At 39.1% G+C, this 26,368-nt stretch overlaps 1 long non-coding RNA gene across 2 annotated transcripts in view; it reads right to left on the bottom strand.

The window, feature by feature from the left end:
* LOC135361786 (uncharacterized) overlaps positions 1-26,368 on the bottom strand; it is a 574,061-nt gene that overhangs the window by 264,313 nt on the left and 283,380 nt on the right. For both annotated transcript variants that reach the window (XR_010405776.1, XR_010405775.1), the window contains exon 3: positions 20,633-20,735. This is a non-coding gene — a long non-coding RNA (uncharacterized LOC135361786). The remainder of the gene's footprint in view (positions 1-20,632; positions 20,736-26,368) is intronic.

Consider the following 26,368-nt stretch of genomic DNA (forward strand, 5'->3'; position numbering starts at 1 on the left):
CACTGAAAAGATACTTTGTTATACTCACAGATCATAAGAGGAGGGGGCAGGTTGACATGGGAGACACCAGGATCAGTTGGGAGACAAAGTGGGGGTAGACAGGGAGGGTAAGAACTTTTATTTTGGTTTCTGCTGGAAGGAACTAGAGAGGTGAAATAAACAGGTTTATCTCTAGTATTTGCTAGTTTGAATAATTTCAGCAGGCTCTGGAACATAGAAACTGTCTCTAATTGCGTGGTACCTAACTCTGGGATGATTAGGGAAGGTAGTGATAGGGCTTGGGCTCTGGATCGAGTGGTTTGCATTTGCAAAGCAAGCTCAAGGGTGAATTGTTTACTATTTCTAGAAGTGGCTGGCACCAAAAGGGACAGTCCCTCCAGGGTCAATAAAAGCCCAGATGTCAAAGCATCAGAATATAGAAAATAGAAGACATGGTTACTACACCACTCTAGACCTACTGATGAAAAAACTGTTTGGAGTCTGTTTTCACAAGTCTTCCAGGTGAGTCTGGTGCACATTATAGTTTAAGATCCACAGTTTTAGTATTTACTCTACTGTATTTCACATAGCACAAGGAGCAGTAAGTACTTAGTACAGACCTGATTTTTCCTTTTCTCAAAACTTAACAACTTTTAAGTATGGATATCAAATGTATATCCAAAGACTATTTCAAGAAACTATCTTTAAAGCATTAAACACATACAAAGACTTCTAATAATGCCATCTATTTCTTTATGTCTCCCAAACAGCTGTGTGTCTAAATTAGAATAAAGATAACCAAAGTTTTCAATAATAAATAGCACACTGAGACACCCCAGTGTACCCTTTAAAACTAGATGTTTAATCTTTAAAATGATCTGAAAGATAGCTTTGGGGCCAAGGGCATTAGATAGCCTTTGGAGTTTTACCCTAGAAAACTCCATGTAATTTGTTTTTCTAGAATTTTCCATTAACTTCTGAAGGACCTGCTTCTTTGTTTGGTCAACAACAAAAACTGTGGATAGTTTTATGTATATTGGGAAGATTATAGAACCAAACTTGTTACTACCAAAATTTTAAGTCCATGTTTTCAAAATAGATTGATGTTGGAAAGGGGAAAAGAAGATTCATGACCCAGTCCTAGCTGTGCTTTAATTAGTCATATGAACTTGGGCAAGCAAATAAATCTCTCTGGACTTCTGTTTTTCTCATCTGTGGTACCAGGGTGCTGGATGAGAAGATATTTCAAAGCAAATGTGATTTCTAATCTATATATAGAGGCAGAAAAAAACTTGTCATGAAAAATCCCTTGAAGGAGATAATGCTTTTTACCACAGTCAAATAGGAATATACTTTTCTACCTGCTCTGAACTCCAAAATCTTAAGTATATTTATTACTTGAGATACCCTGGTCTACATGTTTATCTATAAATAGGAGTTCTCATCTTAGCTACACACCAGAATCATCTGGGGGAGCTTTAAAAATGCCAATGTCTGGAACTAACTCCTAGAGATTGTTCTTCTGTATGTCTTGGTCATTGGTATTTTTAAAATCTCCCCAGGTAACTCTAATGTGCAGCCAGTGTTGAGAGGCATAAGCCTGTAACAAGTCCTGGAGCATTCTTTAAATCAGAAAAGAACACATTGTAGTTAGTGAGTTCTACAACTATCTGAACATGTGGTGGGGTAAGTGGGGAAGTCACAGTAAGTTTGGCCTCACCACTGAAAAGAGAGGGGCAGTGGTCAGAAACTAATTTCATGAATGATTCTCTGAGACAAGGAATAAGACTGGCTAATATTCTCCTCTCCTCTGGTAGAAAACAGAAAAGTTAATTAGCTTAAAGAGTTTTGGAGAAGGCACATTTGCTCAGGTATTAGTGTTCTCATAAAGGGTGATAGCAAGGGGTCATGTAAATTCCCATCTACATGAGAACTGGCAGGCAGGAGATGGTCTAGAGGGTATGCCACAGCAGGAGAAATAGTCAGGATTATAAGAGTTTGTGAGACACCAACTGGAACACTTGGTTCTTCCTGAAATGTTGGCTGGAGGAAGAGAAGGATGAGCTTTAGAAATTCTTGGACTATGCAGATGAAGTAAGTATGGTGTCCGTGGCCCCAGTTCTTTACCCCTCTGTCTCCGCATCCTTTACCAGGTAACTTTGTGGTGCCCACCCCCCACTCTGCCTCTGGGCCATGTGACTTAGTTTGGCAAATGGGATGCAAGCAGAGGGCTAAAAGTCACTCCCACTCCTATATATTTACCTTTGTCATGTGAACATGCCACCCTAGATCTGCTGGCAGTCAAATGATCCCAAGACATGTAGGCAAGGCCAGCTGAAGCAGATAGACCCTAAGGTGACAACCAATGATTCTGGTATTCATAGCTTTATGGAATTCTATCCCCTTGAGTGTGGGTGGACCTCTGACTTACTTCTAACCAACAGAATATGGCAAAGATGACAGGATGTCAGTCCTATCATTATATTAGTCATACAAGACTCCATCTCAGTAGAGTCACTCTTGCCTTCCTGTTGGCCTTGAAGAAGGAAACATAAATATGTGAAATGTGGAGAGGCCCATGTGGCAGAAAAAACAGAGAGATCTTTAGGAATTGAGGGCCTCACTCCTACAGCTGAAAAGAACTGAATTCTACTGGAGGAGGAGCAAGATGGTGGAGGAATAGGAAACCTAAATTTTGTCTGGTCCCAGGAATTCAGCTAGACAGGTATCAAACCATTCTAAACACCTACTATCTCAACAGGAGATCAAAGAAAAGAATAGCAGCAACTCTCTGAACAGAAAAGCAACCACTTTGTGGACAGTAGGATGTGCGGAGAAGTGAATCTGAGGCGATATTTGGGAAGATAGACCGTGGGGGGAGGGAGCCTCCGTCAGCCGGCTACTGGCAAGTGATAGAGCAGTGGAGCACAAAATCGGAACTCTGAGAAGTCTGCTCCACTTAGGGACGTCGCTCAGGTGGCTAAGCGGGGGGTGAAACGCTCGCTGGGACAGTGTGGTCTCAGGACCCTCAGGATCACAGAAACACCGGGGATGCCTAGTGCAGCAAAGCTCACAGGTATCAGAGTGGGGAAGCCGGCTGCAGAGACAGAGCTGAGGAGTGGGCTCTCAGCTCAAAGTTGCCATAAACTGTGATCTGTGGCACAGTCGGGCCACTACTCCTCCAGCAGGGAACTAACAAGCAACAGATCTGGGGACACTCCCCTTCCTCCCCTGGGAGGAGTGGCATGGGAGCACACTGCAGGGATCTGCTGGGTTTGGAGACTCCAAACGGGGTCCTGTGCCAGTGACAGAAATGCTTGGTCATAAGCTGGGTGAGCATGGAGGGCGGCCAGAGACCAGGGAGACAGGAGTGATTGACTGCTTTTCTCTGGGGGCTCACTGAGGAGTGGGGCCCTGAGTTCTCGGCTCCTCGGGGCAGAGACTGGGGGGCCGCCATTTTCACTCTTGTCCTCCAAAGCTGTACGGAAAGTTTGCAGGGAACAAAAGCTTCCAAGAGCAAACCTGAGCAGATGACTTAGCCCAGCCCCCTGCAAGGGCTGGGCAATTCTGCCTCTGGCGAAGACATTTGAGAACCAGTGCGACAGGCCCCTTCCCCAGAAGATCAGCAAGAAAAGACAGCCAAGACCAAGTTTACCAATCACTGAGAACAACAGAAGTCCAGCACTAGGGGAATACAGTACATAGAATTCATGGCTTTCCCCCCACTGATTCTTTGGTCTTTCAAAGTTAATTTTTTTTTCTTTTTTTCTTTTTCTTTTTTCGTTTTTATGAATTTTTCTTTTTCCGTTTTTCAACCAACAACTTATCAATCCCTTTTTTAAAAATCTTTTTTTTTTCATTTTTAGAGACATATTCTAACCCATAATAGCAGTAAACCTTATTTTTGGTATATATATAAGTTGTTCTCACTTTAAAATTCTGAGATACAGTTGCTTCTAACAGACCAAAGTATACCCTAAATCTCTAGTGTATGGCTTTCTTTTAGTCTCCTGCCTGATCACATTCTCTCCCCCTTTTTTTTTTTAATTTCTCTTCCTTCTTTTTTCAACCAACTTATCTTATTAATTCCTTTTATAAAATATTTTATAATTTTCACTTTTACAGTCATATTCCATCCCTTCATTGCATTTACCTTTATTTTTATACATATACAAGTTTTTCATTCTTTAAACATTTGGAAAGCAGTTTCTTCTAACAGACCAAAATAGGCCCAAAATCTAGTGTGTGGTACTGATCTATGCACCAGCCTGATCATATTTGATCATATTCTTTTTTTTTTCTTTTTTCTTTCTTTCCCTTTCTTTTCCGCCAGTTTCAGGTGTCTTCTGAATTGTTTAGTGTATATTGTTATGGGGTCATTGTCACCCTGTTAGCATTATATTCTCTCATTCATCTACTCTCCTCTGGACAAAATGACAAGACAGAAAAAATCACCTCAAAAAAAAAAAAAAAAGAACAAGAGGCAGTACTGACTGCCAGGGACCTAATCAATATGGACATTAGTAAGATGTCAGAACTAGAGTTCAGAATGATGATTATAAAGATACTAGCTGGGCTTGAAAAAAGCATGGACGATATTAGAGAAACACTTTCTGGAGAAATAAAACAACTAAACCCTAACGAAGTCAAAATCAAAAAGGCTATTAATGAGGTGCAAAAATGGAGGCTCTAATTGCTAGGATAAATGGGGCAGAAGAGAGAATTAGTGATAGAAGACCAAACGATGGAAAATCAAGGAGCTGAGAATAAGAGAGATAAACAGCTACTGGATCATGAAGGCAGAATTCGAGAGATAAATGATACCATAAGAGGAAACAATATTAGAATAATTGGGATCCCAGAAGCAGAAGAAGAAAGAGAGGCAGGAGGCAGAAAGTATATTGGACAAATTATTGCAGAGAACTTCCCTAATTTGGGGAAGGAAACAGGCATCAAAATTCAGGAGGCACAGAGAACCCCCCTCAAAATCAATAAAAATAGAACAACACCCCAACATCTAATAGTAAAACTTATGAGTCCCAGAGACAAAGAGAAAACCTGAAAGCAGCTCAGGACAAAAGGTCTATAGCTTACAATGGTAGAAACATTAGATTGGCAACAGACCTATCCACAGAGATCTGGCAGGCCAGAAAAGACTGGCAGGATATATTCAGAGCACAAAATTAGAAAAATATGCAGCTAAGAGTACCATATCCAGCTACACTGTCATTGAAAATAGAAGGAGAGATAAAAAGCTTCCAGGACAAACAAAAACTAAAGGAATTTGCAAACACAAAACCAGCCCTACAAGCAATATTGAAAGGGGTCCTCTAAGCAAAGAGAGAGCCTAAAAGTAACATAGACCAGAAAGGAACACAGACAATACACAGTAAAGTCACCTTACAGGCAATACAGTGGCACTAAATTCATACCTTTCAATAGTTACCCTGAATGTAAAGGGGCTAAATGCCCCAATCAAACACACAGGCTATCAGATTGGATTAAAAAAAAAAAAGACCCATTGATATGCTGTCAGCAGGAGACTCATTTTAGACCCAAAGACACACCCAGATTGAAAGTGAGGGGTAGAAAACCATTTACCATGCTAATGGACACCAAAAGAAAGCTGGGGTGGCAATCCTTATATCAGACAAATTAGATTTTAAACCAAAGACTGTAATAAGAGATGAGGAAGGACACTATATCCTACTTAAAGAATCTATCCTACAAGAAGATCTAACAATTGTAAATATCTATGCCCCTAACATGGGAGCAGACAATTATATCAGCCAATTAATAACAAAAGCAAAGAAACGCATCGACAACAATACAATAACAATCATCTAAACAAAAGATCAACAAGGAAATAAAGACTTTAAATGACACACTGGACCAAATGGACTTCACAGACATATTCAGAACATTCCATCCCAAAGCAACAGATTACACATTCTTCTCTAGTGCCCATGGAACATTCTCCAGAATAGATCACATCCTAGGTCATAAATCAGGTCTCAACCGGTACCAAAAGACTGGGATCATTTCCTGCATATTTTCAGACCACAATGCTTTGAAAGTAGAACTCAATCACAAGAGGAAAGTAGGAAAGAACTCAAATACATGGACGCTAAAGAGCATCCTACTAAAGAATGAATAGGTCAACCAGGAAATCAAAGAAGAATTTAAAAAATTCATGGAAACAAATGAAAATGAAAAAAAACTGTTCAAAATCTTTGGGATGTAGCAAAGGCAGTCCTATGAGGAAAGTATATAGAATATAAGCCTTTCTCAAGAAACAAGAAAGGTCTCAAATACACAACCTAACCCTATACCTAAAGGAGCTGGAGCTAGAACAGCAAATAAAGCCTAAGCCCAGCAGGAGAAGAGAAATAATAAAGATCAGAGGAGAATTCAATGAAATAGAAACCAAAAGAACAGTAGAACAGATCAACAAAACAAGAAGCTGGTTCTTTGAAAGAATTAGCAAGATTGATAAACCCCTGGCCAGACTTATCAAAAAGAAATGACCCAAATCAACAAAATCATAAATGAAAGAGGAGAGATCACAACCAACACCAAAGAAATACAAACAATTATAAGAACATATTATGAGCAACTCCATGTCAGCAAATTAGATAACCTGGAAGAAATGGAGGCATTCCTAGACATGTATCAACTACCAAAACTGAACCAGGAAGAAAGAGAAAACCTGAACAGACCTATAACCACTAAGGAAATTGAAGCAGTCATCAAAAATCTCCCAACAAACAAAAGCCCAGGGCCAGATGGCTTTGCAGGGGAATTCTACCAAACATTTCAAGAAGAATTAATACCTACCCTTCTGAAACTGTTCCAAAAAATAGAAATGGAAGGAAAACTTCCCAACTCGTTTTATGAGGCCACCATTACCTTGATCCCCAAACCAAAGACCCCATCAAAAAGGAGAATTACAGACCAATATCCTTGATGAACATGGATGTAAAAATTCTCACCAAAATACTAGCCAATAGGATCCAACAGTACATTAAAAGGATTATTCACCATGACCAAGTGGGATTTATCCCTGGGCTACAAGCTTGGTTCAACATCCAGATCATCAATGTGATATGATACATTAATAAAAGAAAGAAAAAGAACCATATGATCCTCTCAATAGATGCCAAAAAAGCATCTGACAAAGTACAGCATCCTTTCTTGATCAAAACTCTTCAGAGTATAGGGATAGAGTGTACATACCTCAATATCATAAAAGCCATCTATGAAAAACCACAGCGAATATCATTCTCAATGGGGGAAAACTGAGAGCCTTCCCCCTAAGGTCAGGGACATGGCAGGAATGTCCACTATCACCACTGCTATTCAACATAGTATTAGAAGTCCTAGCCACAGCAATTAGACAACAAAAAGACATAAAAGGCAGCCAAATCGGCAAAGAAGAAGTCAAACTCTCACTCTTTGCAGATGATATGATACTTTATGTGGAAAACCCAAAAGACTCTACCCCAAAACTGCTAGAACTCATACAGGAATTCAGTCAAGTGGCAGGATAGAAAATCAGTGCACAGAAATCAGAGGCATTCCTATACACCAACAACAAGACAGAAGAAAGAGAAATTAAGGAGTCGATCCCATTGACAATTGCATCCAAAACCATAAGATACCTAGGAATAAATCTAACCAAAGAGGCAAAGAATCTGTACTCAGAAAACTATAAAATACTCATGAAAGAAATTGAGGAAGACACAAAGAAATGGAAAAACGTTCTATGCTCATGGATTGGAAGAACAAATAAATTTGAAGATGTCAACACTACCTAGAGCAATCTACACATTTAATGTAATCCCTATCAAAATACCATCCACTTTTTTCAAAGAAATGGAGCAAATAATCCTAAAATTTGTATGGAAAAAGAAAAGACCCCAAATAGCCAGAGGAATGTTGAAAAAGTAAAGCAAAGCTGGTGGCATCACAATTCCGGACTTCAAGCTCTATTACCAAGCTGTCATCATCAAGACAGTATGGTACTGGCACAAAAACAGACACATAGATCAATGGAACAGAATAGAGAGCCCAGAAATGGACCCTCAACTCTATGGTCAACTAATATTTGACAAAGCAGGAAAGAATGTCCAGTGGAAAAAAGACAGTCTCTTCAGCAAATGGTGTTGGGAAAATTAGACAGCCACATGCAGAAGAATGAAACTGGACCATTTCCTTACACCACACACAAAAATAGACTCAAAATGGTTGAAAGACCTCAATGTGAGACAGGATTCCATCAACATCCTAGAGGAGAACGCGGGCAGCAACCTCTTCGACCTCAGCCACAGCAACTTCTTCCTAGAAACATCGGCAAAGGCAAAGGAACCAAGGGCAAAAGTGACCTATTGGGACTTCATCAAAATAAAAAGCTTTTGCACAGTGAAAGTATCAGTCAACAAAACCAAAAGACAACTGACAGAATGGGAGAAGATATGTGTAAAATGACATATCAGATAAAGGGCTAGTATCTAAAATCTATAAAGAACTTATCAAACTCAACACCCAAAGAACAAATGATCCAATCAAGAATTGGCCAGAAGACATGAACAGACATTTTTCCAAAGAAGACATCCAAATGGCCAACAGACACATGAAAAAGGGCTCAACATCGCTCGGCATCAGGGAAATCCAGATCAAAACCTCAATGAGATACCACCTCACACCAGGCAGAATGGCTAAAATTAACAAGTCAGGAAACAATAGATGTTGGCGGGGATGCGGAGAAAGGGGAACCCTCCTAACTGTTGGTGGGAATGCAAGCTGGTGCAGCCACTCTTGAAAACAGTATGGAGGTTCCTCAAAAAGTTGAAAATAGAGCTACCATACGATCCAGCAATTGCACTACTGGGTATTTACCCCAAAGATACAAATGTAGGGATCTGAAGGGTACGTGCACCCCGATGTTTATAGCTGCAATGTCCACAATAGCCAAACTGTGGAAAGAGCCAAGATGTCCATCAAGAGATGAATGGATAAAGAAGATGTGGTTTATTATACAATAGAATATTATGCAGCCATCAAAAGGTATGAGATCTTGCCATTTGCAATGACATGGATGGAACTGGAGGGTATTATGTTGAACGAAATAAGTCAATCAGAGAAAGATATGTATCATATGACCTCACTGATATGAGGAATTCTTTTTTTTTTAAATAAAGCTGTTTTTTTATTCTTATGTTAATCCCCATACATTACATCATTAGTTTTAGATGAAGTGTTTCATGATTCATTATTTGTGCACAACACCCAGTGCTCCATGCAGAACGTGCCCTCCTCAATACCCACCACCAGGCTAACCCATCCTCCCACCCCCCTCCCCTCTAGAACCCTCAGTTTGTTTTTCAGAGTCCATCGTCTCTCATGGTTTGTCTACCCCTCCGATTTCCCCCCTTCATTCTTCCCCTCCCGCTACCTTCTTCTTCTTCTTTTTTTTTTTCTTAACATATATTGCATTATTTGTTTCAGAGGTACAGATCTGAGATTCAACAGTCTTGCACAATTCACAGCACTTACCAGAGCACATACCCTCCCCAGTGTCTATTACCCAGTCACCCCATCCCTCCCACCCCACCCCCCACTCCAACAACACTCAGTTTGATTCCTGCGATTAAGAATTCCTCATAATCTCAGATCTGTACCTCTGAAACAAATAATATATGTTAAGACAAAAAAAAAGAAGATAGCGGGAGGGGAAGAATGAAGGGGGAATTGGAGGGGGAGACGAACTATGAGAGACGATGGACTCTGAAAAACAAACTGAGTGTTCTAGATGGGAGGGGGGTGGGAGGATGAGTTAGCCTAGTGATGGGTATTAAAGAGGGCACATTCTGCATGGAGCACTGGGTGATGCACAAACAACGAATCATGGAACACTACATCTAAAACTAATGATGTAATGTATGGTGATTAACATAAAAATAAAAAAAATAAAAAAAAACACAGTGTCTTCACAGGCAACATGATGACAATTAATTCATATCTTTCAATAATCACTCTCAACGTGAATGGCCTAAACGCTCCCATAAAACAGTACAGGGTTGCAGACTGGGTAAAAAGACAGGACCCATCCATATGCTGCCTACAAGAGACTCATTTTGAACCTAAAGATACATCCAGACTGAAAGAGAAGGGATGGAGTTCCATCTTCCATGCCAGCGGACCTCAAAAGAAAGCTGGGGTAGCAATTCTTATATCAGACAAATCAGATTTTAAACTAAAGTCTGTAATAAGAGACACAGAAGGACACTATATCATTCTTAAAGGGTCTATCCAACAAGAAGATCTAACAATTGTAAATATCTCTGCCCCTAACATGGGAGCAGCCATCTACATAAGCCAATGTTAACCAAAATAAAGAGTCATATTGATAACAATATGTTAATTGTAGAAGACCTCAATACTCCACTCTCAGCAATGGACAGATCATCTAAGCAGGAAACCAACAAGGAAACAAGAGCTTTGAATGATACGTTGGACCAGATGGACCTCATAGATATTTACAGAACATTCCACACTAAAACAACACAATACTCATTCTTCTCGAGCGCACTTGGAACTTTTTCCAGAATAGACCACATACTGGGTCACAAATCAGGTCTCAACCAATACCAAAAGACTGAGATTATTCCCTGCATATTCTCAGACCATAATGCTTTAGAACTGGAACTCAATCACAAAAAAAAAAAAAAAAAAAATTGGCAGAAATTCAAACACTTGGAAGCTAAAGACCACTCTGCTCAAGAATGTTTGGGTCAACCAGGAAATCAAAGAAGAACTTAAACAATTCATGGAAATCAATGAGAACGAAAACACATCGGTCCAAAACCTATGGGATACTGCAAAGGCGGTCCTAAGGGGGAAATACATAGCCATCCAAGCCTCACTCAAAAAAAATAGAAAAAATCCCAAATTCACCAACTAACTCTACACCTTAAAGAACTAGAGAAAAAGCAACAAACAATGCCTAAGCCACGCATTAGAAGAGAAATAATTAAAATTAGAGCAGAGATCAATGAATTAGAAACCAGAAACACAGTAGATCAGATCAACAAAACTAGAAGTTGGTTCTTTGAAGGAATTAATAAGATTGATAAACCACTGGCCAGACTTATCCAAAAGAAAAGAGAAAGGATCCAAATTAATAAAATTATGAATGAAAGGGGAGAGATCACGACTAACACCAAGGAAATAGAAACAATTATTAGAAATTATTATCAACATCTATATGCCAATAAACTGAGCAATCTGGATGAAATGGAGGCCTTCCTGGAAACCTATAAGCTGCCAAGACTGAAACAGGAAGAAATTGACAACCTGAATGGGCCAATAACCAGTAACGAGATTGAAGCAGTGATCAAAAACCTCCCAAAAAAACAAGAGTCCAGGGCCTGATGGATTCCCTGGGGAATTCTACCAAACATTCAAAGAAAAAATAATACCTATTCTACTGAAGCTGTTTCAAAAAACAGAAACAGAAGGAAAATTTCCAAACTCATTCTATGAGGCTAGCATTACCTTAATCTCCAAACCAGGCAAAGACCCCATCAAAAAGGAGAACTTCAGACCGATATCTGTGATGAATATGGATTCCAAAATCCTCAACAAAATCCTAGCTAACAGGATCCAGCAATACATTAAAAGGATCATCCACCACGACCAAGTGGGATTTATCCCTGGGATGCAAGGGTGGTTCAACATTTGCAAATCAATCAATGTGATAGAACACATTAATATGAGGAGGGAGAAGAACCATATGGTCCTCTCAATTGATGCAGAAAAAGCATTTGACAAAATACAACATCCTTTCCTGATTAAAACTCTTCAGGGTATAGGAATAGAGGGAACATTCCTCAAGTTCATAAAATCCATCTATGAAAAACCCACAGTGAATATCATCCTCAATGGGGAAAAGCTGAGAGCCTTTCCCTTAATTTCAGGAACACGTCAAGGATGCCCACTCTCGCCACTATTGTTCAACATAATACTAGAAGTCCTAGCAACAGCAATCAGACAACAAAAAGAAATAAAAGGTATTCAAATTGGCAAAGAAGTAGTCAAACTCTCTTTTCGCAGATGACATGATACTTTATGTGGAAAACCCAAAAGACTCCACCCCCAAATTACTAGAACCCATACAGCAATTCAGTAATGTGGCAGGATACAAAATCAATGCACAGAAATCAGTTGCTTTCTTATACACTAACAACGCACCTGTAGAAAGGGAAATTACAGAAACGATTCCATTTACAATAGCACCAAAACCCATAAGATACCTCAGGATAAAGCTAACCAAAGAGGTAAAGGATCTATACTCTAGGAACTACAAAACACTCATGAAAGAAATTGAAGACATAAAAAGATGGAAAGATATTCCATGCTCATGGATTGGAAGAATAAACATTGTTAAAATGTCTATGCTACCCAGAGCAATCTATACCTTCAATGCCATCCTAATCAATATTCCAATGACATTTTTCAAATTGCTGGAACAAACAATCCTAAAATTTGTATGGAATCAGAAAAGACCCCGATTTGCCAAGGAAATGTTGAAAAAGAAAAACAAAGCTGAGGGCATCACCTTGCCCAATTGCAAGCTATATTACAAAGCAGTGATCACCAAGACAGCATGGTACTGGCACAAAAACAGACACATAGACCAGTGGAACAGAATAGAGAACCCAGATATGGACCCTCAACTCTATGGTCAAATAATCTTTGACAAAGCAGGAAAAAATATGCAATGGAAAAAAGACAGTCTCTTCAATAAATCATGCTGGGAAAATTGGACAGCCACATGCAGAAGAATGAAACTCGATCATTCTCTAACACCATGCACAAAGATAAACTCAAAGTGGATGAAAGACCTCAATGTGAGACAGGAATCCATCCAAATCCTAGAGGAGAACATAGGCAGTAACCTCTTTGACATCACCCACAGCAACTTCTTTCAAGATACATCTCCAAAAGCTAGTGAAACAAAAGCAAAAATGAACTTTTGGGACTTCATCAAGATAAAAAGCTTCTGCACAGCAAAGGAAACAGTCAACAAAACAAAGAGGCAACTCACAGAATGGGAGAAAATATTTGCAAATGACACTACAGATAAAGGGCTGGTATCCAAGATCTATAAAGAACTTCTCAAACTCAATCTCCAAAAAACAAATAATCAAGTCAAAAAGTGGGCAGAAGATATGAAAAGACACTTCTCTGAAGAAGACATACAAATGGCTAACAGTAACATGAAAAAATGTTCAATATCATTAGCCATCAGGGAAATCCAAATCAAAACCACATTGAGATACCACCTTATGCCAGTTAGAATGGCAAAATGGACAGGGAAAGAAACAACCAATGTTGGAGAGGTTGTGGAGAAAGGGGAACCCTCTTACACTGTTGGTGGGAATGCAAGTTGGTACAGCCACTTTGGAAAACAGTGTGGAGGTGCCTCAAAAATTTAAAAATAGAGCTACCCTATGACCCAGCAATTGCACTACTGGGTATTTACCCCAAAGACACAGATGTAGTGAAAAGAAGGGCCATATGCACCCCAGTGTTCATAGCAGCAATGTCCGCAATAGCCAAACTGTGGAAAGAGCCAAGATGCCCTTCAACAGATGAATGGATAAAGAAGATGTGGTCCATATATACAATGGAATATTACTCAGCCATCAGGAAGGATGAATACCCAACTTTTACATCAACATGGATGGGACTGGAGGAGATTATGCTAAGTGAAATAAGTCAAGCAGAGAAAGTCAATTATCATATGGTTTCACTTATTTGTGGAACATAAGGAATAGCATGGAGGACACTAGGAGAAGGAAGGGAAAAATGGGGGGGGATTGGAGGGAGAGATGAACCACGAGAGACTATGGACTCTGAGAAACAAACAGGGTTTTAGAGGGGAGGGGGGAGGGGGGATTGGTTAGCCTGGTGATGGGTATTAAGGAGGGTATGTACTGCATGTAGCGCTGGGTGTTATACGAAAACAGTGGATCGTGGATCACCACATCAAAAACTAGTGATGTATTGTATGGTGACTAACGTAACATAATAAAATTAAAAAAAAGAAGAAGAAGAAGAAGATAGCAGGAGGGGTAGAATGAAGGGGGGGATTCGGAGGGGGAGATGAACCATGAGAGACTAGGGACTCTGAAAAACAAACTGAGGGTTCTAGAGGGGAGTAAGGTAGGAGGATGGGTTAGCCTGGTGATGGGTATTAAAGAGGGCATGTTCTGCATGGAGCACTGGGTGTTATATGCAAACAATGAATCATGGAACACTACATCAAAAATTAATGATGTAATGTATGGTGATTAACATAACATAACTAAAAAAAGAGTCGGATGCTTAAAAAAAATAAAGCTTTTAATGAAAAAAATAAAATAAAGAGGGCACGTATTGAATGGAGCACTGGGTATTATACACAAACAATGAATCATGGAACACTACATCAAAAACTAATAATGTAATGTATGGTGATTAACATAACATAATAAAAATTTTAAAAAAAGAACTGAATTCTACCAATAAAATGAGTGAATGTGAAGTATACCCTTCCCCAGTCAAACCTCCTGATGAAAGCACAGCCTAGCCAACACTATGAGGGCAGTCTGGTGAGACCCTAAAGCAGAAAACCTAGCTAAGCCATACTCAGATTCCTAACCCACAGAAATTGTGAGATCATAAATGTGTATTTATTTAACTCACTAAATTTGCTGAAAAACCACCCAGCTAACACATAGCTTTGTGCAATATATAAATGCTAGATAAGCCAACACCCATATATGTGTGCAAGCCCAGCAGAGACCACCAGAGTAACTAAGCTAAGCCAAATATGACCACAGACACAGAAGTAAGTCCAGCAAACTCTGCCAAGTCCAGTGCAGATCATCTGAACCCCACAAACTCTATAAGTTTATTGCTGCATGTGACTGGGTTTTGTTATTGTTACACAGCATTACTGTGGCAATAGAAAACTGATACAGTGAAAGTGAAATTTAATTATTTCCTTAGTTCTCACAGACAAGTGATGTTTCAGGAAACCTGAAGTGTAACATAATGTGATAAAAATAATCATAATTTGGATATTACTTACTACCCAATATCTCAATGGCAAATTCCTGAAATCATTAGTCCTCCATACTTAAGAGAAATATTGTTGTCCTGGGATAGTTTGAATACTATTTTCTTTGATCATTCTTTTTATTTGTTCATTCTGTTTCTCTCACACCTGTCTCACTAGAATGATCAATTCTTTATATCCAGTTTTTAATATTGCAGAGAAATAGCTGCAATTCTTGAAATTCATGCTTTATATATGCATACACAGACAACCACTAACTTTATATCCAGGGTTCTTGCTACTGCTCTTTGTATATGCAATCAGTGCTATAATTTAAGGTTTTGGTTCTTCCAATATTTCCTATAAAATTCCAACCACTAGTACTAAGTCAGGGTATGTCATCTCAGATACTGCAATATTATAGACTCTGTTGTAAGGCCTCTATGAGTCTCAAGCTCTTTCTCTCTCCAAAATATATGCACACATTCTCCATTCTAGCAGCTAAACAGATTTATACTGTCCAGTCTTAATGGGTAAAGAATTTCCAGGTTGAGCCTGCCCTGAAAAGCAATTTTATGGTATGTAGCAAAAACAAACATAGAATGTTTCCAATACTTAAATGTTCAACATTCAGATGCAGCTGCCCTTACAGTTAATCTAAATTGATTCAAGTCATTTATATATAGGTTAAACTAGGGATCATGTGGAGATAACGCCCATAAAAGAATAGTTTCCTGAGCATACAATGAAACATCACTATTGAGATGGGGGGAGTTATGTACTGATTTTAAGATTTGGGGGTTTTCTTTTTTTGTTTTTTTGCATACCAATGAAAATGGCTAAAATAAAGCCACAATCAAAATTAAGTTTTGGCAAGAGCGTGGAGGAACTGGACCTCTCATATACTGCTATTTGGCATGTAAATGGTACAGCCACTCTGGAAAACTGTTTGGCAGTATTTGTTAAAGATGAATGCAGGTACACCTGAAAACCCAATAGTTACGCTCCAACAAGATGCATGCATTTATTCACCACCACGGACTTGTGCTAGAATGTTCACTGCAGCACTATTCATAATGACCAAAATTAATAACTAAAATCTCCATAACATTTTGATCAATAAATAATAATTTATACAATAGAATACTAAAGAGTAATCAGAATGAATAAATTTCAAAGCACATATATGACCGTACCTCACAAACATGTTAAGTGAGTGAAATCAAACACAAAATCCTATGTGATTCCATTTATATCATACACAGGCAAAAATTGTCTACAGTGCTAGAAGTCAGGATAGTGATTGTCTTTGGGGGGAAAGGAAGGTTGTGACTGGAGGGGAACATGTAGAAGGTCTGGGGTAATGTTTCTTAATCTGAGTATTGAGTGCATGAGTGCATTTAGTTTTTGAAAATTCATCAAGCTGTATACTTACACCCTGTTGACTTTTCTGTATATGAGTTACATATGAATAAAAAGTATACATTTTTTTTTAAGATTTTACTTATTTATTTGAGAGAAAGAGAGAGAGGGCACAAGCAGAGGAAGGTGCAGCAGGACAAGCAGACAGCCCACTGAGTGTGGAGCCCAATGCAGGGCTTGATCCCAGGACCCTGAGATCATGACCTGAGCCAAAGTCAGACACTTAACTGACTGAGCCACCCAGGTGCCCCTACATATTTTTTTTAATTTGAGTATAGTTGACACACGCTAGTACATTATTTTCAGCTGTACAACATAATGATTCTACAACTCCATATGTTATGCTATGCTCACAAATGTAACTACCATCTGTCACCATAAAATACTATACAATACCACTGATTATATCCCCTATGCTGTACCTTTTTCTTTCTTTCTTTCCACCTTCCTCTCTTCCCATCTTCCTCTCTTCCCACCTTCCTCTCTTCCCACCTTCCTCTCTTCCTTCCTTCTCTTCCTTCCTTTCTCTCTTCCTTCTTTCCTTTCTTCCTTCCTTTCATTCTTTCTTTCATTCTTTCATTCATGCTATACCATTCATGTACCTATGCTAGAACTTATTCATTCTATAACTGGAAGCCTGTACCTCCTACAACCCTTCACCCATTTTGCCCATTGCCCCCCTCTGCAGCCACCAGTTTGTTTCCTGTAATTATGGGTATATTTCTGCTTTTATTGTTTGTTTTGATTTTTAGATTCCACACATAAGTGAAATTATATGGTATTTGTCTTTCTCTGAATTATTCCTCTTAGCATAATACCCTCTAGGTCCATCCATGTTGTCACAAATGGCAAGATCTCATCTTTTTCATAGCTGTATAATATTCCATTGTACATATGTATGTGTATATATCTTCTTTATCCATTCATCTATTGGTGAACACTTAGGTTGCTTCCATATCTTGGCTATTGTAAATGATAACAATAAACAGAAGGGTGTATATATCTTTTCGAATTAGTGTTTTTATTTTATTTGGGTAAATACCCAGTTGTGGAATTACTGGATCATATGGTATTTCTATTTTTAATTTTTTGAAGAACCTCCATATTGTTTACCACGGTGGTTGCACCAATTTACATTCCCAACAACAGTGCCCAATGGTTCCTTTTCTCCTCATCCTTGCTAACACTTGTTATTTCTCATCAAAAGTTTATATTTTTAAAAATTGTTTTCTAATATTAGGATGCATCTAATTCAGTATAATCTACTACAATTCTCCTTTGGTAACTTTAAGTCCATTCAGTCTAAGACTGATAAGTAAACTGCTGAAGACCCTACAAAGGAGTAGAGAAAAACTGATTACCTTTCTTTCCTTTCCCCAAATCTTCTTCTACATGAAAATCAAGAGATTTCTGCCCTTGATGACAGAGATTTTGATATGCCACCCACATGCTGTCACCATAACTTATGAAAATAGGTTTGACACTGCTTCAAGGTAAATTTTCCTTATAGTATGATAACTCCTTCTTATCTTGCAAAGATCCCCTGGGCAGGACATTTTCCATTCAGTATAGCACAGCAATCTGTCTTCAGCTCCAAAACTTAGACCAGAAAGCAACCCAGGCCAGAATGACACAGTAGGAAGAGAAAGCAAACCTTGACTGAATGAGAAGCTGCCAATGTATCAATAAGCACTTTACATATTTGGCAGCTTTGAACCTCCCAGCAATTCTGTGAGTCTGGGAAATGGTCATTTTTTCCCATTTCACAACTGAGAAACAGGATCATAGCTTCAGCCAGTCACACAGCTGAAGAGTGGCATAAACTTGGTTCAAAGCCCACACAATGACCTTCCATCCAATTCTCTTTTTCTTGCCAAACTTTCTCATATGAGCCAAAGTAAGAATAATATATACTCTGTTGGAATCATTCTTTGAACAACAGAAAGATGTCTTGATGGGGTAACTGTAGCAGACATTAACAGCTACATACTGCTCCTCTTTGCATTTCATTCCAGTCTTTTGGGATTTATTGTCTTTTTAAAATTTTTATTTTATTTTTATTTTTAAGTAGGCTCCATGCTGGGCATGGAGCCCAATGTAGGACTTGAACTCACAACCCTGAGATTAAGACCTGAGTTGAGATCAAGAGTCAGACACTTAACTGACTGAGCCACCCAGGTGCCCCTGAATTTGTTGTCTTTTAATCATCCTTCTCTTACTCACATTTTTCTTCTTCCTCCTACTAGTGAGGACTTAGACCTGTCTATAGCACCCTAGGCATCATTGACTCCCTTCTAGAGGTCCTCAAGTTTAAGTCACTGATATCCCAAATCTGTTTTGTAGATCCCATAAGTAGGAAACTGATAGCTATCTCAACCAAGCTGTAGCAAATGATTTTTCTATAGCACTTTAAATAATAGCTTTTAACACAATAAAGCATTGCAAAATATAGACTGCTTTCACACACGATTATCTTTAGAAGCTATGATGCCCTTTAAAACAAGAATGCTGTATTAATAATTCTAACATGAGACCCAGTACACGGGAGGCACTCAAATAAATCCTTATTAAATTAATATAGGTAATTCTTCCAACTATTCTGTAAGGGAAGCACAGCAGCTGTTCCCAATTTGAAGATGGAAAACAGGGTCAGAGAAGATTCAAATCTTAGCTCATGCACCAAAGGAATACTTAACCCATGCATCTGTGTTCAGACCTGTGTTCATTACATGTGCATCAAAACACCACCAGTTCTAGCAGTGAAAACCAAATCATTTAAGAAACATTGAGGGAAATACAAGGCAACTGACTTCAAATACCCGAAATGGCTTCCCGAGGCCACTGAGCAGCGTGTTCTGCAATCCAGCTGGGGAATCTATCTCACTGACCTCTTGCACCAAGGAATTCCTCTGGTTTCTATTTCTAACTTTTTCAATTATGCAACCCTGTTCCTGGGATGGGAGATTTGTTAACATGCTTGAGAATTTGTTGCCCTTCTCTTGAGTTAAACCATCAATCTCTGGACAAGAGACATTTCTCATCAGTGATCTAAGTCCTGGGCAGAACCTTCGGGTGGATATTGAACAGGCCGGTAGACTAGAAGTTCTTAAGGACAGCATCACTCATTATCCAAGAGGAAAAACAAATGAAGCAAAGTTTGTTCAAGGAGTGACTGTCCTAATTTTAAATTCAAAAAGCTTTATGAACACAAATCTCAATTATAACATTGAGAGAAGTAGGCAAACCAGTGGATACCACAATAAGGGAAATACATTTAGAAGATCTGGTGTGAGGCCCAGGAATCAGCATGTTGAACCCAAGCAATACACCTGTTTCTAGTGCAAAGATTCTACCCTTTGCAAAAAACTAGGTGAATAATATTCTATATCTAAGTCCAGACCTAAAAACCAAGCCAAAATCCCTGATGTGCATGGCAAACATAAAGAAGACCTTTTGACAACTTAAATTCCTCTGTGTCACCTTATTTGACCATAGGAAAGGGATTTTCCTTCTTCCTCTCAGTAAAGTGTCCATCATTTCATTGTTTAGATCAATCTTAGCCCCATCTCCTGATTTGTTCTGTATATCATTGAGGAAATCCCTGCAGCCTCTGTTCTCTAGGCTCTTGTCCCAGCTGGCTTCAGCCATGTTTACCCAATGGGAGACCCTGCAGGAGGTTACAGAACAGAATAAAGGGAGAGGGCAGGGTATTTTCCCCATCTTTCTCTTTTGTAGGCAGTGTCTCAGACAGCAACTGTGCCTTCTTCCATGGCTTTGGTTCCTGCCAGAGAGGCCCACTGAGGCTCTAGCTTTTGCTAGGTGGCCTCAGCTCCCAGTCTCAGGGATACCATCTGCTCCCTTGTACTTCTAGCTCCAGGGATGATAACAGCATCCTGATTTTGCTGGTGCATTTCTTCACCAACTTCTATTTGGCATCTCAGATCTTCCATCAACTGTGTGTTCAATTCTCTGCTTTAATTTCCTCTCACTTCAAATTAGATCAGTTTCAGTTCTCCTGACTGACTTCCAGCTGCTACCTAGAATACTTTTACGCCATCCAGCTTGGGCATCAGCTGTGGGCTCCCCACTGCAACATCCAACAAAGAGGTGGTAGAACACCCTTACCTTTGACATCCAACACTTGCTGCTCACCAGCTGACTCTGGCTGTCTGGTTGGCCAGGCAAGGTCCTCTCCTTTAAACACCCTATTCTTATCTCTCCCAAAGCCCTGGAATCAGAAGCAAAACAACACTTTAGTTTTGGCCTGTCTTCTTCCACTGACTCATCCTGTTCCTCATACCTCCAGAATCTGATCTCTGCTGTAAATGAATTAAAAGTATATAAGGGCTAAAGCTATTACATTTTAATAGGGGTCTTAACATTAAACACAGGATGGGGCATAAAGGTTAATTTGAGCAGAGGCATAAACATTTAAGTAAAAGTAAAACCTTTCTGAGGCACCTCAAATTGTACTTCGGAAGGACTTGCCTTCCGAATAAGCAAAGAAGGTGACCAGTCTAGCCTGGGGTAGAGTGCTACCTGAGAATTAGAATGCTGAGGAACAGGAGAATGGAGAGAAATTATCCAGCCACTAAAGTGCAGCTGACCTTAATTCAGGGCTTTCTATATAGAAGGAACTATCCTAAATGCATTATGTGTATTATCTCAATTCTGACAACATCATGTGATATGTATGGTTAATACACTTTTTATAAGAAAACAGAGAATAAGAAGTTCAAGTTATTTTCCCAAGATTATACACTTGGTGAACAGAAGGGCCAGGATTCATTATAAGACTATGGGGTCCCCATGCTCCATTGCCTCCTGAACGTGAGTCAAACCAAGGAGAAATACAGTCAAGAAGTAATAAAAGCTATCATGTTATAAATGAGAGAGCAAAAAGCAGCACCTCTCCTTTTTTTTTTTTTTCTGAAGTTTTCCTGATTTTGCATTTAAAGCACATACTGTGTGTGTGTTTATTCCAGGAAAGGCAATACTCAGTGATGGGGACACTGCAGAGGTGTGTGGCTTTAAGGGGGTGGGGGCACACAACATAATTAGCAACATGGGAGGGATCTGTTGTGCTAACACAGCCTGGTGGGGATTTTTTCAGGCGTGATGACTTTGCAAGGCTGGAGACATGCTTCCTCAGGAAGAGGGAGAATGACAGAAACATTTCCTCTCCCTGGAGACAGGATTCAGCCAAAGCACAGTCATGAGGGAAAGACTTCACCAAGACATAATTTAACCCATAGCCCTAGCAATGACAGTGTTATAAACTAAAGTATAGCTGACAAGTTCTTCTATTTTCATAATATAAACAATAATGCATGGAAACATTTATGCAGCTTTTACTCTGCATGAGAATAAGCAAGGAAGATACCAAAAAACTAGTAGTGATAGCAGAAATAAAGAAAGCTTTCTAGGAAACAATGCTATAATTCTAGTTTATGTTATTTTCTCAAATAAAGATGCTGAAGTGTTTGGGGGGGGATACGGATTCATCTAAACCCTAACTGATAACAAACCCAACTCAACTGCTGTAAGACTAATTAAAAATTGTATTGACTCAATACCCATAACTGGTTTCAGGAACTATTATGTCTAGGAACTCAATGTCCACAGAACACTCAGGAATTGCATCTTTTCTTGCTGGACCCCTTTCAAAACAGACTCTGCACCGTAATCCAAGATGGCACTTAACAGCTCTAGAACAGTTTCTCACCTTCTTAGGAAGGCCAGCACACAGACAAGATCTCCTATATATATATCAGCTTCCCTCTATACCTCCTTCCATACCTCCTATAGCTGCAGCAAAAGTGCTGGGATTCACTATGATTGGATAGATGTGGGTCGTAAATTCATCCTTGATAAGCCTGGGTCATGTGAACACCCCTGGATATGGGGGTGGAGTCAGCTTTGCCCAAACCAAAACTACATCTACATGACCTGATTGTGGAGGAAAAAAGGTCTTCAGGAACATGAATGCTGTTACCAGAAGAAAGAAGAGATACTTCACAGAAAAACAACAGCAAAGGTCCACCAGATAGGCAAATATATAGACATAAAGTATTTTAGAGATAAGAGAGGAGACTATAGCAAGTAATTTTTAAAAAATAAAGGTAAGAAAAGTAATTTGATGGAAAACAACCAAGAAGGATTTGTTCATCTGTTCGTTCATTCATGTGATACTCATTCGAGTCTCTAGAAAGACCTGACTCCTTCCTCTATGCATAAAAATCTTTTACCTTTACAGTTAGTTCCAAGGGAAGCCTCCAATACAAAGTTCACATGCTATAACATTTAACATTTTAAATTAAAACTGTGAATAACAAGAGTTAAGAAGAGTATTCTGGTGTGATACTGTGATTTCGGTCTTCCACATTTCTTCCCTATACTTACGTTAGATTAACAGTAATATAAGTAGTATTCTTTTTTTAAGAACCATCCCCCAAGTTAATTTGAATTATTTTTCTGCCAAGAGCTAAAATTTCTAAATCTGTGAAATTTTTAAAATGCTTCTTCATAACAATCATTGAAATATCTAAATCTCACTATTTTTCAAACAATCATTCAGAAATTGAGATACATATTTCAAGCAAGCTTTTCTTCATTGAATCAATGAGCATGGAGTCAATGGCATAAGAAATGGAACAAAGGGGAAATATACATTCTCCATTCTGCATTTGTTCTGCATTTTTCTTTTGCACAGTATCATTCGTGTCTCTAAACCCTAAGCAACTCAGAGAGCAGGAGCATGTCCGTTTGTTTTGGCACTGCCAGAGTTATTGTATGAGCCACTTTTGCTTGCTAAGTTCAAGGAACAATAAATAATAATAATGAGAAAGGGCAATATGATGGCATGACTCAGTGGAAGCTGAGAAAACATGTGGCAGTTGACCCCCAACTGTAAAACTCACGTTTCACATCAATTACAGAACTAGATGTAGATTGGACAAGAAGAGGGGCCCCACTTTCTTCTTTTTAATAATACGATGATGTGGGGATGCCTCAGAAGAGAAAAGCACAGTATCCCAGTGTGTTTCTGCCTGTACAGACAGTGGAGACAGCAGTGCAGCAAAGTGATGGTGGCAGTGCCAACTTTGCCATAAATTTCTGCTGCCAGAAAATTTTGCAGCCAGGATCAATCATAGGGAATTATGTTCAGCTGAAGACATTTTCCCTGCCACATTACCTTAACATCATTCTGATTCACAAGCTGCTAATTTTACCAATCACGTGGGATTTGGAATGATTATTTTCTGATAAAACTCTATACTCTCTATACTGAGCTAGATTTATTAATTTTCTTAAACTGCTCTCAGGGCATAATCTTATGCAGTTCCTAGTGAGAACACCACTCCTTTAAAATGAAACATCAAGAGTTATAAGAATTTTCCCACTCTCCTTTCAATTGGTTTGCCTCACCCCTCCCTGCAATAGGTTTCTCTAATGATGTTCTCTAATGAGTGGTAGAGGTGTTCATTGCCCAAACAGCTAGGAGTTTTGGCCTTTTTCAATATGTGGTAGAAGTGACCAGTATTTCTTTACTATGTGGATGATGGTGGGCATATTTCACTGGAAGGAGGTACAAATTCAAAAAGATTGTATTTCAGTTCTGACTACAGTATACATTAGTCATGCTATAAAAGCTAAATGAGCTTTTAAACAGGAGTGTCCTAAAAATTCATTTTGTCCCCTGATGGTAGGATTCAAAGTGTTTTGATTTTAGCATTTTGGTAGAAATTAGGCAAGAGAGAGGCTTCTCTTCCAGAGGCTCTCTCTACTCCCTATGTTGGTTCTGCAGTTCCACCTTAGGAACGCTTCTGATTCCTTCAGCTCTTCCAGATTATTCTATGCTGACTTGGGGTTGAAGAGTGACTTATGACTTTTTTTCTGAAGATGTGGGTATACTGCTTAGGTGGAGGAACAATTTGATTTAGTAATTTATTGAAGTAAAAATTTATCAAGACAGTGTATTCAAGGGGAGGAGAGCTATCAGGGGAAATAGGAAGGCTGCTGCAAGCCAACTGGAATGAAAAAGCCAGGAAGCCTTCTTTCTATAAATTAGGCAGACGCCTAACCTCACAGATGTCCCTATGTAATTGATGCATTCAACAAAACACATTAATTAACCACCTCTGAGCCAAACGTGAGGCTTCATAGTGCCATCTGATAATGTCCAAGAATCAAAACTACAAGAGACCCTGCTAAGTTTCAAAAAAACCATCCCCTCTACCTCTAGATCACACAGATAAACTATATTTCCCAGTCTCCCTTGCAGTTAGAATGACCATATAACCAAATCCTGGCCAATGGAATGCAAGCAGAGATGGTATGTGCCGTTTCCAGCTTGGCCACAAGAACCTCCCAAGCAATTCTCCAAATTCTTTCTGCTCTCTTCTGCCATCCAAATGCACAGAATCCAGCCAAGAACTAATATGACCTAGAAGAGGGGAAGCCACAATATAAAAGCCAGGGTCCCTGAATAACCCTGTGAAAGGTCTACTGTTATGCCTAGCACCCAATTACAGTGAAAACTGCTTTCAAAATTCCAAAGATATGGCATAGCCCCATAGAATTGCCTTAATAATTCCTCTGAGGTCTTCCCAAAGCAACCCCGGTTTCAACGACAATCTAGAAATGCTAGACTCTAATATAATCATTAGAATCTAGCACTACGACTACATAAAATAGAATCAGTAGGTTCAAAGATGGCAATAGGAATTTACCAGTTCTAGTTTATGTGCCTGGAAAACTCATGCTCTTTATTAAGAAATAAGATTGAGAATTTAGTATATCACTATTTGACAGTTACCATAGTAATAACTGTTCAGTCAAGAATCATCAATGGATGCTAAAACTAGTGAGTAACGGTTTATTAAGAAACAGTCTATCAATTCTTAATCGTAGGAAACAAACTGAGGGTTGCTGGAGTGGGGGGTAGGGTGGGAGGGATGGGGTGACTGGGTGATAGACACTGGGGAGGGTAGGTGCTCTGGTAAGTGCTGTGAATTGTGCAAGACTGTTGAATCTCAGATCTGTACCTCTGAAACAAATAATGCAATATATATTAAGAAAAAAAAAGAAGAAGAAGAAGAAGGTAGCGGGAGGGGAAGAATGAAGGGGGGAAATCGGAGGGGTAGACGAACCATGAGAGACGATGGACTCTGAAAAACAAACAGGGTTCTAGAGGGGAGGGGGATGGGAGGATGGGTTAGCCTGGTGGTGGGTATTGAGGAGGGCACATTCTGCATGGAGCACTGGGTGTTATGCACAAACAATGAATCATGGAACACTTCATCTAAAACTAATGATGTAATGTATGGGGATTAACATAAGAATAAAAATAAATAAATAAATAAATAAAATATTTCTAAAAGTTAAAAAAAAAGAGAAATGATCTTATATTCACATATCCTCTAAAAAAAAAAAAAAAGAAACAGTCTATCAGACAAAATCACCATTAGGCAAAGACCACAGTAATAACTGTTGCAGGCAAAATCCACTAATAGGTGCTAAAATCAGTGGTGTAAGTTTGAGGAGAAACAATACATTTGCATAGTCTCCAAGTATGTTCCCCAAATATTGATCAGTTTATAATTGAAGAAACAGAAACTTTACAGTAGAGGAACTCAGCAGGCACCACCTTGACCAAGTGGCCAAGGTTAACATCATCATCAATAAAACTTATCAGCATGATGATCCCCCGATATCATACACTGACAAAAACACAAGAGTTCTGTGGCATTCTTGCCACTAACGCATAACCCAGTCTAACAGGAGAATAGAACAGACAAACTCTGAGAGTCTAAAAAACAAATAACCACCCTTATTAAAAGTGTCAGAGTCACAGAAAAC

This window comes from Mirounga angustirostris, unplaced genomic scaffold (genome assembly GCF_029215605.1).
Source record: "Mirounga angustirostris isolate CCGP_5_RB_7025 unplaced genomic scaffold, mMirAng1.0.hap1 SCAF_10, whole genome shotgun sequence".
In the NCBI taxonomy this organism is placed as follows: domain Eukaryota; kingdom Metazoa; phylum Chordata; class Mammalia; order Carnivora; family Phocidae; genus Mirounga; species Mirounga angustirostris.